Below are 17,559 nucleotides of genomic sequence, written 5' to 3' on the forward strand. Positions count from 1 at the left end.
AACCACACCCTGTCTCTTTCATTGACTATCAATTTTATTAATTAATAATGCCCATTATAAAAGTATAACATACAATGTTTTAGGAGCAATATAGGAAATAAAGGCATCTATCATCTATCACTGATACTCAATTTTGGGTGAACTGTTCCTTTAATAAATAAAATTCTGTTTTATATTTTAAAGTTAACATAAAATTATAATATAACTAATTCTCTCTGTTGATTTTAATGGGCCATTTAGACGTCTATTTAGAACATCAGACCATTTCAGGAGGCACCAGTGCCAAACAAATCGCCATTCATGCCAGGGTCAAAAAACAAAATCTTATATTAAGTCAAACTGCGTCATAGAGCACACATTTGGCTCAGAATCTGGCAGTCAGTCGGGTCTCCTGGATTTATCACATGCGTTTAGGTCCTTGTAACCAGTTTAGCCTGACAGGAGGCTGTTTTAATGTGTACTTACACATTCATTGAGCACATCGAAGAGGATGTGTGTGATCAGGAGGCCATGTCCACCACGTCAGAGATGCGTGATCACGAGGAGATGGAGTAATGAGATGCTAGAAGGACAGCTATTAATTAGACTCTGTGTTCGGGGTTAATCGTGGTTTCAGAGAGGTGACGGCGCTATGTCACACTGCAGGCGGTGAAACGCTGGCTACTAGCAGTCAAGCAGAGACAGATGCTGTAAACACTTTCATTAGGCAGCCAGCCACCCGTAATGGAGGAAAAACACTCCAACATCACGATCGGACATGCTCACGTTTTCTTCATTCCCGCCGAGTTGAGTATTGCAATGACAGACAGGATATCTAAATTAGACATGATGATCTAGGCTCGTAAACAGCACCAAATCAACTGTACCTAAGTGTTGACGAATGTCCTGGTGCATCGTGCAAATGAAAAACATTTACGTAGGACGTCTGTGTCTCCGTCATTGTGTTGAATGAATTTATTGAGACTGTGATGAACATGAAATTGAAACATTTTAAAAAGATAGTTCACCTAAAGATTCTGTCATCACTAAATAACTCTCTTCATCTTAGACCTCCATGACTTTTCTCTTCAGTAAAAACTGTTCTGTGCAAAAAAAAGTGCAGAATTATTTTTGATTCAATAAAAATTTGATAGTCCTTATTAAAAGAAAAGTTTATCCAAGTCGTATCAAAGATTTATTTCTATAATGTTTCTCTCTGTCTTACGGCTGTTTACCTGCTGTCAGCTGTGAAAGCAAAATGAAAGTAAATCAGGCTTAAAACAAAAATGATGGCTTAGAAAGCGAAAGCAAAAGCCGAATTCTGGACATTTTAGATTTACAAAAACCTGGACGAATACATTTTAAAGTCCCAAAAAGGCACGTCTCTGTGGGTCTTTGCAGAGTACCTGAGACTGTCTGTGAGTGTGTTGACAGTTCTCGCACACACCATGAGAAGTAGGAAAGGTGTAGGTTGGCGAGAGGAGATTTTTCACAAGTTAATCGATCATGGATGTTTGGCTATTGAGCGGAAACAGAAAAAAAAAAAGTGTAAAAAGGTGATAATAAAAATGTCACCAAATATACTTGGCCGGCCGTTAATATACCTAGGCGGCCCACCCAACTAAAGTCTATGTGTGAAGCACTGTAGAAATATGCCTGTATGTTTTAAATTAGTTATGTTAGTTTCAGTTATTTTAGTACATTAAATTAAATTTAATTAAATTTCGAAATAATATTTCGGCAACACGCTGGAAAAAGATTTTATTTTATTTTATTTTTTTAAGTAATAATATATATATATATATATATATATATATATATATATATATATATATATATATATATATATATAGGCATTAATGTACATTAAATATTATAACCCTTTGTCAATGGGTGCAATATTATTTAAAACCCAAATGTTCTTCTGAATTCTTGGTTCTACAAACTGAAGTAGTTACATAGGCTTGAAATGACATGAAGGTAAATAAATGATGACAGAATGTTAATTTTCGGGTGAATTACTACTATAATTTACCTCTTTCTCTGTTTGAACAGCAGAGTGGAATGTCAGATCAACTATGTCTACCACACCCCAAACTGAAGCTTGAGGATCCGTCTGGACAACACACCCCTTAGGCTACTGAAGCAACAGCACCATCTCTCCCTTTTGGTCTGCACCACATTAATGCATACTGAAACACTGGGCTCTGGTTTTGGGTGGATCTGGTATTTAAAAGATACATCTACAGTACAAGCATGCTTACAAACTGACAAGTAAAAGATACTGCTTTTATACCTGTATTTAGCTTCGTCCACTAGAAACTTTATCACACAGTGTTATTTTAGGGCAAAGTAAATTACTACATGTATATTATGCAAAAAAAAAAATGTCTAGATAAATTGTTAACTGTCCCATTAGCAAATCAATTGTTGTACACACACGTGGTCTTTAAGGCCAAATACAGAAAACACGTCATGCAAGTAGACAAGTGGTCAACTGCAAAGACCACAGGATTTTGAAAAGACATTCTCTCTCTTAAACATCTGCAATTTTTGGGATAGTTTTCAGAATAGTCATTTGTTCGATTTAGCCCTTATGTACGGTCACTAAAGTTTGTTCATTGCTGCAAATTTAACTGGAATGCAAACAGGAATACAAATATGGAGTTTATACCCAACAATGTGATTCAAAAAAATTATTAAATTAACTGTAAAAGTACAAATACATTTAGTCGACCAAACGTCTATAAGTAAATAAAAAATTAAGAACTCTATAATTAAACTACAAGATCCTTCCATAAAAAGGGAATTATAACTATTGCTATTTTTTTCAAAATTTAATTACGGCCTTCTTAAAATGCTTGGTAATGGCCCTGTATAGATCTCCTCTGCTTGTTAGTAAAACAGGTTGTGAGGTCTGATATCCAAAAAAACAAATCATTTTTGACTGATCTTTTCCAAGAAACAGTTGATTCAGTTGATATAAATGAACTGGACAACCGAGTTAACATCGCTGACCCGATCAGGTCAAAGCAATCAACACAGTGACAAGGCAAGGGCTGGTTTATGTTTCTGACAGTATGATAACCTTGGATAAAAATATCACGGTTTTAACGGTATTATGATTGCTGTTCTAAAATATTTTTTTAATCGTTTGGGTAAAAAACAAACTTTTTTCCCCCTTTACATAAATATTTTTAAGAAACAATTAAAATATTTTGAAGCAGTAAACACGTCAGGCTGTCTTCAGCTGTCTTCATTGGTTCCAAAAACACAGATTTCTTTACAATTTTAAACAGCATCTTTGAACATCTTTACTGCTGGCGATACATTTGTCCTAAAAAAAATAAAATAAAAAATAAAAAGTAAAAAAATATATTCTATACCATATAGGAATGGTATAACAGAAAATGTTGGTTGTTTTAAAACCCTGATTTTTCCAAACATTGGTATACCTTAAAAATAGTTATATAGTTAATATTTTAGTTTCTCACATAAACATATGTCTGTTTTAGAAGGATTTACTGCATGTAGGAAGCCCAGCTCATTTTCTTGTAAAGGTAGTAGAAGCAGATGTTTCTATTCACTTGACATAGAAAAAAAAACAAAAAAGTGTGCTTGATAATATCAAACACTAACTGCATGGTTAGAAGCACAGAATTTAAACCACAAAAAAAAAAAAAAAAAAAAAACACTCCAACTGATCATGCATTTAGAAAATTACATGAATTATAGAGACACACAGTCTGGCCTTTTAGGACGTGATAGGGAAGTTGTGGGTAAACAGAATAAAAAAATATTAAATAAAATGGAATGAAATGAAACACCATTGAAAAAAAATTTAATAAAAATTATAAAAAAGAAAAAGAATTCATGAAGCAAAATAATAAAATAAAATATAAATGAATAAAATAAATAAAGTAAAATAAAAAATAAAATAAAGTAAAAAAAATTTAATAAAATAATAACAAAAATAAAATAAAATCACTAGATGAAACAAAGTAAAATAAGCGATTACGACTACTACAGATTATATCAAAGTTCATTACTGATTAATAAAAAAATTACAGATAAGTCACATTGGTGCAAAAGTAGTGCCAAATAAAATGAAATTACGGTCTATTACGGTCATCATAAACATGCATTTACCACTCTTTAATTTTAACCGAGTTCAGAATAGGAAAAAACTAAACAAAAAGTACAACAGAACAAAAGCTAAACAGAAAGGGATTGAAGGAAATGATTTTTTGTTAGTAAACTTCATATATTCTGTAAATGCTGTAGTCTTTAGATTTAATACCAACTAAAGCTGATATATATTGAAATTTCAGCTGACGCCGGCAAGCAATATTTTGTAGACTCAGTCTAGTATTACCTCTCTCTGGAAGTTTTGACCCCCTTACAAAATCCAAGTAGATCAAGAGCTACTACATTTATTGTGGAAAAGGATTGCAACCAAAAAGCAAACACTTCAGTTATAAATTTTACTTTAGAGAGACTGCGCGAATCACATTTACTGCAAACATCCAGGATAAAATAAGATGACTCCTGGTTTATATTTAACACTTTGAAGCTTCATAAATCAAATCTGATTGCCGTGATTAAGACAAACACCATTCATCAGCATGAAAGGAGATCTGCAGATGTGCAGAATATCTAAAGAGCCTGACCAGAGACACCCTCACAGAGGAGCTTTGAGTGAAAAACTGTTCAAAACACTGTTGAAATGCTTGTCTGCTGAGGTTTAATGAATGCTTGGGATGTCTGGGATTCCAGGAGCAGTAAAGCTTTTGACTGAGTTAATACCATTGGCACTCAGTGGTCTTGTCTCAGCCCTAAAGGAGGGGCTCCACTTGAGGATACGACCTTGATGATCAACCCAGTGAGAACTGCTTGTGTAAACTACAAATAAAGATCCACTGAACAGGCTGTTATGAGCCAATTATAATAAATAATTATTAACATTCATTTGCAATGATATGTACTTGTTTCTTTTAAGAAAGGGCACAATTTTTTTCCAGATGATGTCATCAGTGAGAAAAAAGAACATAGTTAAAATGCTTTTTCTACTCAAACTAACTCCACCTGATGAACACATACTTTACCTAAACACCTTGGAGCCATCATTGGTCTGTGGTGATTATGCAATCAGTGGGTGTATTCTGGAGCTCTGCGTTTTTTCTCATGTGATTCCTTCTCCCCCATTTCTTTTCTCATTCCACAGGGGTCAGACAGGAGAACAACTTCTAAAATAACAACACTAGCCATATGAATACACTGGAGAGTCGAGTAGCAGAGCTCATACAGATGTATCTGCACTTTGTATAATTACTCATGGTCATGGATAAATTTTAAAGACTCAACTGGGGTTGATTTCTCCCTGTTGTGTCATCATTGATGATAGGGCTGCATGATATTGGAAAAATCTGACAGCTTGATATTTTTGCCACAATATACATTGCGATATGAATATAATTCATCAGATGACTTGAATAGTTCTATGTGGAAAGATTTAGTTAATTTAAACCGTCTAGGGTGATCAAGTCTTTTTCTTTGCAGTGCATCTGCATAAAATGTAAAGCATTACAAGTAAAAAAATAAATTAATAGCCTTTGTTTTTCAGAGGAATCAAACAGTATTCAAGTACAAAAATGTAACAATTAAATGCAAAATAACATCATCATTGTATAAATAATTAAAAAGTAATCATATTTATTTTTTTAATACTAAAGATTTACTAAATCTAATCCTGCAATGTGATTACTGCAGATGCACACACTGCGATATCAATGTTCAAGCAATATATTGTGCAGCCCTAATTGATGACGATCACAAAACTACAGGAATGATGAAAGATATCAAAACCAGACCTTCTCTGCTGGCATTTTTTTGACTGCATCAGCCTGTTTTACACACTTAAACAGAAACCTTGAATAATTTTTCTGTTAATGGTGAACTTATCTAAACATTATTTCCAGTGCATCTGCCATTAATCACAAGCTTTATGCTTTGTTAATATGAAATAATGTCTCAGCTTTTAAATTCTGTCAAAGTTTAAATATTTTTCAACGTTTAATCAAATTGTGTGAATGTGTTTCATGGTGAGGAGTATTTCTATAATACAACTGCACATATGCAATGCATTTTATATATATAAAAGTCCTGTTATAAAGTGCATCATTATTTTTAAAATAAGAGCTATTTTAGAAAGTGGGATATATTGTGATATGAATTTTAGCTCATATTGCCCACCCCTGCTCTGAACTAGAACCCATTTTATGCTACTGGAAAGTTGTAACAACAATGGTCATCTGAATGTGAATTAATAGTTTAAAGCATTGCACAAAAGCTTTAAAACCTCCTGCCATTTAAAACGTAAACTTCATGAAACATGAAGTCTGACACGTTTCATGTTCACATGACAAAAATTCAGGAAGAAGTCAAAATTGCATAATCTGACACTGACTATTGTAACTGACAAAAATTATGTCTCATCTTAACCAATGTTTTAACAATGTATTTACTTCTGTAGAGGAAATTGAGGAGCTTTTTTTCTCCTTACTCTTCTTAAGAACTAAAGAAATGCTTTGAGTTTTGGCTTTTAGATAATTTCTATAAACGTTGGGGCTAATCGTCTAGTTTACTTTGTTCTATTAAGATTTTGTCCAATTAAATGCAATAATAATTTTTTTTTCATTTCCACTGTGTGCAGTACTGGTACATTTTTCAGCAAGCACTGATCTAAGTCTCTTCCTGCAACACTAGTGGATAATTATGTATGTGCTGTGCTGCTGATACAGCAGCAATAAATCCACTTGTTGATAATAAAGGAGAAACCAAGTAATCCAAAATAACTACAAGGGAATATAAAAGCAATGACAAAGCAATTTTGGTTATTTAAAAAATTGAATATATAGCCTACAACAATTAACAATAATTAAATTCTTCAATTCTTAAATTTAGATTTGTGCTACCAAAAACTAAAGAGTGCCTGCCCGAGGACTACCAGGAATTTAGAAATTTAAAATTTTATATTCCATCTAAAGTATGAAGCATTCTTTCAAGGTGCGCCTAGAAAGCGTGACTGTGATGTGCCGCTTGCGTGCTGCTTGCACATTGCTGCTGATATGCACGTGGAAGCCACACCTCCATTGGAAATACCAAACTTGCACGTACAAATGACGGGATATGTGGATGGCTTAATAGCTTAATCCATACTTAAAACTAGTCTTTAATCCAGTGTGCGGGATTAACTTTGATAGTTGCAGCAGTCTAGTTCTGCGCAAAAACACAATGATGAAAAGCCTTTATGATCAATTTACCATGACGAATTAAAGTGTGGTTAATAAAATCGGTTAATCGTTGCATGCATGATCAAAGAAGTGGATCTAGAGCTGGATGAGGCAATCCAGAATGTACATTAGTAGAGGCAGCACATCGATAAAGTACCAAACTACAGTGGAAAAGATAATGAGCCAAGACAAGCAGTACAGAGTCGTGCGGATTGGAGTTGTACCTAACAGTAAAAAAGGGGATTGGCATGGTGTTCAGTAGTTCACATCAAGTTCCCATTTTTTAATTCTCCCAAATCGCGTTCCACGTGTACAGATCTTAACAAATTCCTTGGTCTTCCCTTGAACTCTGGGAGAAAACAATCTTATCCTCCTCAGAGCAAAGCACCACACTGGAAGGGTTTGGTTCCTGTCTAATGGTGTCGGTGGTAATGGTCAGAGGGTCTGGCAGCTCAGCTCCTGGGACCATTCATAACCTCCCAGTAGGAAACCAACTAACAATTCCTGGAAACAATTGGGACGAACATTCTGTGAAGTTCAGCAACAGCTATTGTTCCATGCTGAGATTGAATTGGCGCCAGTGTTTCCTCTAGTACCGGAGAATCAGGCAACTGAGTGGGAAGCGGGACGTGGTAGTGAGGCCTTCTCCTGTAGACTGTCCTTCCTTTAGGAAACACCCCTGTGTGCACTTTATACACACTTTCACCCCAGAGTTACTCACGTTTCTAAGCAGCGCTGAGAAACATCGAGTATATACAGAAGATCTCATTTCCGCACATAAATAACAGAAGCATAGGTGAGTTATTTTCTAAACCTTACAGGTCCTCAGAGATCAAAACGGATGGAGACGCGAAGGTCGCTGATGCGTGTGAATCTGGAGTCATCTTGCATGAGGGAAAAAAAAACTACAGGAAGGATCCCACTCCTCAAGGTCTACACTTATAAAGCGTGTTAAAAATAAAACAGTTCCATTAAAAACCTTTCCGCTAGCCTTCGTCTTGATTTCTCATGCTATTAATATGATTGATGTTCGTATTCAGATCCATTTTTAAAAGTAATACCAGAATAGACAGACGTTTGCAAGCATGCATTACTATACCAATGTATCCAGAACCACAGTAAAACACTGTGTAGATGTAAGGTTTTTCAAAAAACACAAAATAAAATGTAGCCTGCATTGAGGCTTTGAGTTCACACATGTTCAAATATACATGCTAAAAAAACTCTTTATTTTCACATGCACAAAATGTGTTTAGAAACACAGTGATCAAAATCATGTATGCTTTATTATGATTGCAAAATCTATGACTTCTAGCAATAAAATGATGCTATTTATATCCAGTATGATGCAATAATTCCTCCTTAAATTGAGTTGCTTTCCTTCAAAACCTATCCTCCATTCCCAAGTCAAGAGTCATATATACTGACTAGGGCTAGGCAATACAAATCAGTATCGATATTTATTGACCGAACACCATTGTCAATATCGATAATAAAAAAAAAAGATTCTGTATTGAAGCGCTATAGTTTTATTAAAATGTGGCTGCTTTTATTTTCTTCACAGCAGCAGGTCTTGTATTAAAATGTATGAATATATTAATATTTATATATTATTTGTAATACAATTTTGTCATTTAATACAAACAGTCGGATATATAAACTTTAACTTTAAACAAAACGAGCATTAAGCTAATAATATAAACAAATATAAATATCCAGCTCACTTTCTGATCCTCGTCTAGTTCTCTTACACCTCTTTGATTGGTCACACCCTCAACAAAAACGGTTGCGATTGGCTCGTGCGCGCTGCGCTCTTCACAGATTAATGACACTGATAAGCGGCAGGGGCGATCTTACAACTGATGTATGATAGACACTGTGGAGAAAACTCTGCAGACACTTGCTCGTTTCTTTATCCAGAAGTAACGCTGTAAAACAGCCGAGAGGAGAAAAGCCACGCCAACAGGTCAAATGGGCCACAGTGTGTGTGTGTGTGTGTGAGCGAGAGAGAGAGAGAGAGAGAGAGAGAGAGGGGGGGGGGGGGAGAGAGAGAGAGAGATAGAGAGAGAGAGAGAGAGAGAGAGAGAGAGAGAGAGAGAGAGAGAGAGAGAGAGAAATGAAGTACTTTCATTCTCTCGATCTCAGTGAAATAGGGGCTTTTGTTGTATATGTTAGTGAAAGACTATATGTAAATACTCGCGATCGCCCCCCCTTGGGACAGAGCGCATATGAGGTAAAGGACGTCAGTAATAACCGGTTATGATTATTACTGAACCTGCTACAGCAATGGTGTGTCCGTTTGTTATCCTCTGCAAAAACGCTTGATTGTAAATAAAAAAAAAAAAATGGGTGCAAGGATGTAGTCAGAGTAGCTTTTTGGTTTCTTTTCTTGTGCATCCAAGCCACTAGCACCTTCATCTGAAAGAGTTTTTAGCATAGTGAGTAATGTAGTCATTCAACTTCACAATTTGTGAATGATTAGTTCCTTTACTTGTAAGCTCAGATTTGATGACCATAATTTGTTTTGTTTACAGAGTTTGTGGTTTACTGTATCATTATTATTGACACATTACAGATGTTGATCAACCTTTGCCATTGCGCACACTTTGTAAAATTTTATTTATCAAGTTTTAAGAGTCTCATTAACACGTAAAGTATGTTTATTTTATTATAAAGCGATGGGATAGTTTAAATATTTTTGTTTTTGACTATTAAAACAATGTTCCTTGGTAATGTTGGTAAATTAAAATAAAGTGGTTAAATAGCAAAATAAATTAAATAAAAATTGTAATATTCCTAAATAGATTGTTAAAAAAATTCAATAATTATCAATATTGAGTGGTATGAAACATGATATCATGACAACTTCTTAGGTATTTTTTTAAGATAATTTGTTTTAGGTCAAGCCCTAATACTGACCCAATAGCATATCTTGAAATTTAGAGCCAACCAACAGCATTGTTCACAATTTTTGGTTTCCAGAAATATTAAGTCAAAATTAAGAAAGATTTTCCTCTAAACAAGCAAATAAATCTGCCAAGGGTCTAAAATAGTGCAAAAAAATAATCTTGTTTTCACTTAGAAATAAAAATGATTATCTAATAATCAAATACTAAAATAATTTAGTTCTGGTAAACATAACTAAATAAAGTTCAATAACTTTATTATCTGAAAACAAACACTGCCTAAAATAACATCTAGTGAGCTTTTCTGAGCTAGTAGCTTTGTTAGTAGCTTGTACTGTGGAAACTGCTCTTTTAAAAGGGTAGAGTCATTTAACGACTTGATGTGTAGCCTGTAACTTGGGAAGCTACGCTTTCAAAATAGTTTCCTCAATATTGCCGTGGGTGCACAAGCAGTCAGACAAAATATATGACCCAGACTGAGCCTTGCAAATCGGATATGAGTGGCTACTCAAAGCTTATTAAAAAAAATACTATACTTGCTAATCAAATATGGCTAAGCCAAATGCAGTTCAAGCCACGACTTGAACATTAAACAACATACAGTGTTTCTGTTCTTTCAGTCAGTCTTTCTGTTCTTTTCTGCATCCCAGCTGTGTTACTAATGTTACTAATGTGTGTAAAAAAACTTCAGTGTTGGGGAAAGCCCAGCCTCGTTCAGCACTGGCTGACAGCCTGAACAGAAGCCTCAACTCTAGATCCACTAACAGATCTAACACAAAACATGGACTTTGGACTGAAAGCGAACTTCATAAGTTTGAAGGACAGGCAGAAAAGTGTTCCCAAATCACCAATGTTCTTCCCATTTGTACTGTACACGATTACACGTGTGCCTTTAGAAAACCATTCAAGTATATCATCATTCTTCAAGGGTTCCAGTTTACCCTATTATTTGCCCATTTAACGGGTTAGTTCCCCTCAGGGCGGCTGTTGGGCATAATGAATTCAGGGCTATTGCTGTATCGTCGTACAGGAGGACACTGGGTTATTCAGTTCATTTCAGTGCGGTTGGTTGTTAAAAGTGAGCATCAGACATTCAAAATTCCAAAAAAGGCCCTGAACTACAATCAGACTTTATTAATTCCTCAACAGCAATAGATTTACATCAGTTTTACTGCTTCCAAGATCTAAAATATGCTCACTGAGCAAAGCAGCTCAAGAAAAAACAGTGCCAAGACTTTCAAAATATTCCAAATATGAAACAAAACCGCATTTGTACAGCTGCCAATGAAACTGCGGAAATCTGCAAAAGAGACTTTGGCTGCACGTCCCTGTGCAGTTACCACAGTCGCTTTTTTCTTGCTATCTCTTTCCCTCCTCCTCCTCCTCTTTCAGAAGCAGCTGTGCGAAAGGCCTGCTGGTCTGACCGTCCTCAGTAACTTTCCTCTCTCTCCGGATCAGACACAGGCAATAGTGCACGCCTGCAGTCGTCGCAGATCACCTACAGACAGAATTAAGCAATGCAGCTCTGCAACTCCCTCCACGTGGATCGGGATTGAGGGCAAGGGACACAGTTAGATGCCTATTGAAATCCAGCAGCTGGACAGACATGCATGTAAGACAAAAGCTCTTAATGTGATTCAACGTTATGCAAAGACGCATACAGGACTGAGGGACCTCAGCAAATGACAGAGAGGGAGACAGAATGTGTGAGATCCTCCCCGTAGAGAGATTGATGAGCGTGGAAAACTCACCTTACTAACAGTTTAATCCTGCAGGGATTAGCGCTCGATTATGGAGCTTGTTAAACTGATACATTGAGCAAGAACACTCACGAACCACACGCTAATATTAACATCAATAAATTGCATAAAGAAATTAAAGGGCTCAAAGAATTTTTTATGAAGTAAACAATGAATTAACCCTCGGGTAAATAAATACTCAAAGCACTTGAGAAGAGAAACTTAAGAGTAAATGCTTATGCAAAGGGGTAATATTATATAATTATATTATATTATATTATATTATATTATATTATATTATATTATGCATTTCTATTCGTATCCATATCTCACAAAACACATTGGCTGTTTCTCAATTCCAAGAACGCAGAGAACAGACTTGCGTTCTTGTGGTGACGGGTCTTGCCAAGTGTCCTCGGAAGAACGAACCCGAGAGACCACAAGAACAGAGAACGTGTCCTGTAAGAAACGAGATGTTGCGTTCATCCTGATGGCCACATGACCTTCAAGCATTTTAAAAAGAAAATGATTTAAACATTACAGTATTCATACAACGATTTATTCTTTTCCCCTTTTCAAAATATATACTATGCATAAAAACATAATAAATATACGTTGCACAATATAAATAAAACAGATTTGAATACCAATTTTAGCAAATAAACACCCTTAATGTGTTTATTCCTTTATTAAGGTGTCGATGGTAATGTTTATAATCACTGTTTCATTTAGGGAAACTCCTGATGTAAATAATAAATCTATATAAACTGCGCTTCACACCTTAAGTCGCAATGACTTCTGGGACTTCTAAAGCGAGATCCGTGCTGAAGTCTGCATCGGTGCATCTTCGATATCAAGAACACATCCGGGAAGTTTCAGACAACCTCTGTTCTTGCGGTCTTGAGTATTGGAACTGAAGTTTGGCAGCTGATGATGACATCACACGAGAACATGAGGATGTAAGACCGCTGAAGAATGCATATTGAGAAACAGCCATTTACTATGCTGTTTGTATTAAACACTTTAAAAATAAGCTAATTATTTCTGTGACAGAAAGGTGAAAGCATATGATTCATTAATATACATAATGAATGTCAATATAGAAGCTTAATTCCAAAATGATTAGCATTAATATTAATAACTTAATAACAAGTACACACACACACACACACACACACACACACACACACACACACACACACACACACACACACACACACACACACACCACACACACACACACACACACACACACACACACACACACACACACACGAGTACCAGACCAGTGTAGCACCTTTTCTGTGTCTTTTTTATGCAGCATTACACTGATAGCAAGTGATGTAAGCGGTTATGAATTTAAAAGCTCTCCTTTCAAGACAATCTGATCACAAGTGGTCACAGGAGACACATCTGAGTTAAATGTCAATGCCATGTGTAAACAGTAATGTGTATCGGCCGACCAGCTGTGATTGGATGAACCATGACGAATGTCAGTGGCCTAGTTTTTATCTGGTATTATGTTGCTAAGGCACTGAAACAAAGTATAACGTAGTAGTATCCATAGTATGTTTATTTGAAATGGAATCGATATGATTATTTGAATACTTCTTTTAATAAACTGCACAGATATTACATGAATAAATATATGAACATGAGTAAAAGTTTTAAAGTGTGTCACACTGCAGAACACGGCTGACACTGTAACTAATTTGAACAAGAATCTCTTGATATATAGACATGAACAGTGCCCAGATACAACGTTTTTGGGCATGTTGCAGCATGTATGATGAAAATGAGACATGACTTATTGCCAAAATTAGCAAGTGCCAAATGGCTGAGAAAGCTCTCAGAGCTGAATAGAATGTACAGATTTTGCACAGTCTGTCATTTTTTCTGCTAATTTCACAAAACAATATGCAAAACGAGACATCATGGATTCAACAGCTTTGTAATCCATTATAGATGAATAAAATATCTCCTGCAGTCCACAAAAAAAACACAAGGTCAGTGCAACATACACAAACGAAAGTTGTTTGAAAACAACCTTCATACAGTATCTGCTCTTTGGAGCTCTGTGGTTTAATACAGTTGCTGCAGTATTGGACCTCTGACCACAAGTTCGACACCACAGGCAGAGCAGCGGGCCAGGACTGATTCTATTACTAGACAATGCTTTTTAATTCCTGCAGTTGGCCAAAAACTCCATCCCCAGATGTCCAACTGCCACCAGACGTGAGTAAAAGCGGCCCGAACAAGGATTTTATCAAGGCATGTAAAACAAGAACTTCAGCTTATCATTCGTCCTGCATTCATCACCTCCAGGGAGTTTGTCTCTCACTCACTCACTCACTCACTCACTCACTCACTCACTCACTCACTCACACACTCACACACTCACACACTCACACACTCACACACTCACACACACACACACACACACACACACACACACACACACACACACACACACACACACACCCACACACACACACACACCCACACACACACACACCCACACACACACACACACACACACACAAAACAGATAAAGATTGTCTGTTATTCAAAACATAAGGAGTTTATATACTTTTAAAGATTGTGATTGGGGTCAATGTGATTTTTCAATCCTTTTGAAATTCTCTTACGCTCACTAAGGTAGGTGATTTAATATTATTAAACATGTTTTAATGCATTTTCAAAAGACATTTGTTCCTGTTATTAAAAATGTATAATTTCTGCATTTGTATTATTGGTCATAAACAAATTATTGAATGCAATATTTATGACCCATAAAATGTAAATATGTAATTTAGAGTAACATTTTAGTTGCTTTTTTACCATTTAGTACTGTCAGTTACTTATACAGATAAGTACAGGCCAGAAGAAATAAATTGATAAACAAAAACACTATTTCACCAATTTTGACATTTTACTAGCTTAAATTAAGCGAAAAATGACTTTTATAGTTAAAAATGCTGATTGACACCCAGTGGTTGAACTAGGTATTGCACTCCTAGATTTTCACTCGGCTCCTCCTCTGACGAGTCCACGCAAGCGTAGATTGCCAGATTGATGCGACTGTGCCTGACTATCAAGCCTAAAGGCTGATTTGATTTGTACCGCTTTTTAACTAAAAGCAATGGAACGTTACAGTAGTAATATTTTTCATACTAAAAGGTCCTAACCAACACCTGAATTAAAAGAAAGAAAGAAACGGCTTCTACATTTCTTACACATGAACACTGATCACCTCAGTTATACCTCATGTGCTTTAATCATTGTTAATAATGTGAGTTTGAATGCCATTTTACCTGACATTTATTGTCATGGAAGCAGCAATGGATAGTTCACCTCAGATCTTGAGAATAAAATAAACCGTTTCAAATTGTACTTAACTGTGACTCAGTTCGAGCCAAGTAAACAAATATCAATCATTCAGCATGTACATTTAATAATGTTAAAGAGGTTTAATATGTATTAATTAGATAACATAAAACTTGCCATTTGGCTGGAGTGCAGTGCAGTAACAATATTCTGAGCTTCTGAATGTCTGTATTTAAATTTCTGTCGTGTTTCGTCTAATGCAAACAGCCAAATTGCTTATCTTTGCAAATTTCATCATAAAGCGTGTTGGGTTATGTATTTTTAGGATACTGGGTTACAATGTAACCTGCTCACCTAATGGTTGTGTTTGTAATATTTATATTATTTTCTAATTATAACCACCTCATGTGGTACTCTGAATCTGCATCTCATTTAGGAGGCTGGTACTGTCACATTTCAGTCATGGGCGCATGCTTTGAAGGCCTTTTTGACTAAATGAATGAAATACACTGTTTTTCCACTAAGGGAATCCAAGAATGCTAAAAATAATTGGCTGAAGAGGCAGTAGGTGGGTTAAAAGAACCAAAACAAAGACAGCGTTCTGGCACGTTCAAAGCAGAACATCTGACTCAAGCATTGTTTACCAGCATGTTTCTTAAATATCTGCAAACATATTATGGTATTTTATGCTTTAGAAGAGTCGAAAACTTACATACAGCACCTTTAAATATTTAGTTACATTTGAATATGTTTTCTATGCACATAAAAAATGTGATTTTGTATTTTCTTGGGGACAGCAAAATTGGGTGTCTCAACTTTGAGCAGTAAATATGATGTGTAAAGTAATGCCAATATTAGAGTTACATTTTGGCACTGGAATGGCTTTAGCGTGTTGCTGTGTTGTTTGGATGGTAGCTAGGAAACTAGCACAAATCAAAAGAACACCACTGTGCATCTATTCTGGTCACCGCATATGACTCAGGACCATCTTCAAGTTAAGACAAAGGGAGTTCTGCCTGAAAACTAATGTCACACATCTGTGCAAATGAACACAGGTAGACAGAAGATTGATCAAATCTATTCATTTTAAGGTGGGGCATAAAAAAGACCCTTTCCAAACCAAAAAGGGTCATGCCTGAACACACACAACACTAAGTTGCTGGTTCAAAGAACAGTTGCATGATGTTTCCCATGTGTTGCGTAATTATGCAAGCTAAAGGGCATTGCACCAATATGCAAAGTTCTTCCGTATGTTCAAACTCATTGTAGGTCGAGAAATGACTAGTTAACGCTGTAACTGGTTCAAGACTCACAACCGATCCAGTCAGGTAGAAAAGGCACAAACACCTACACAAAGCACCACCCACACCCCAAACTACTGCACAAATAGAGCGGTTGCATCATAATCTGGACCATGGTTCATGCTTTGACACAGAAACTTGGCTTACTTAACTGTAGCCGATCACCTGACTTGTTGCTTCCAGCATGGTTGGTGTTGGCCATCTCTACAGCTGAAAGAAACCAGTGAATGTACTGCCAACACGCTCTGACACACACACACACACACACACACACACACACACACACACACACACACAGAGGCCTGACAACTTTCCGCTCACTTCTCAAAACATCTCAAGACTCTATGGTAATGTAAATATTATTACCCTAATGCGCCAGTGAAAATGGAGAAATTAAATGATTATCGGATGACGGAGGGGAGGCGAATTCCTCTCGAGGGTGCAAGGGCATTCAGTGGGAGGGTTTGAAAGCAGGGATTGGCATTTGCCTGAACTATTCCATTGAATATTCAAGCTTATAAAAAAAAAAGATTCTTTTACTGAGATTAGGTTAATGAGAAGGAAGATTTTCTTTTTTTATTGCTGTCAATATTTCCCAACACAATTGTTAAGCCATATTCACAACAATCTTATGCATTTGCCTTTTAGTTGAAAACATAAAAAACAAAAACAAAACAAAAAACATTTAAAGCATTTATGCAAAGCAAAGAGAGAATGTAAAAACATGTTAAAAAACACACACACACACACACACACACACACACACACACACACACACACACGCGCACACACAAAAACAGGCATATAAGCATATAACCTTTTTCTCTTAACAATAATAATAAACGCACTATGTCCAATACACATAACAGCTTATTATTTGATGTAATGACTTTTACTTTAAGTTTGGACAACTTGTATTACAGTTCTCAAGTGAAAGCATAGCATTTGCTTTTGTCTACATGAAGTAATCTGTAATCAGAATATTGCCATATTCTCATTATAAACAAATTATGTA

General features: G+C 35.9%; 1 protein-coding gene and 1 long non-coding RNA gene across 7 annotated transcripts in view; both read right to left on the reverse strand.

Moving 5' to 3' along the window:
- The window catches only part of insra (insulin receptor a), a 105,492-nt gene that overhangs the window by 47,219 nt on the left and 40,714 nt on the right, over positions 1 to 17,559 (reverse strand).
- LOC141378614 (uncharacterized) lies at positions 13,096 to 17,304 on the reverse strand. The gene is made up of 2 exons (XR_012393491.1): positions 14,414 to 17,304; positions 13,096 to 14,256 (listed from the first exon to the last, which is right to left on the reverse strand). It is a non-coding gene; the product is annotated as an uncharacterized lncRNA (long non-coding RNA).

Source organism: Danio rerio, chromosome 2 (assembly GCF_049306965.1).
Source record: "Danio rerio strain Tuebingen ecotype United States chromosome 2, GRCz12tu, whole genome shotgun sequence".
NCBI classification, from domain to species: Eukaryota; Metazoa; Chordata; class Actinopteri; order Cypriniformes; family Danionidae; genus Danio; species Danio rerio.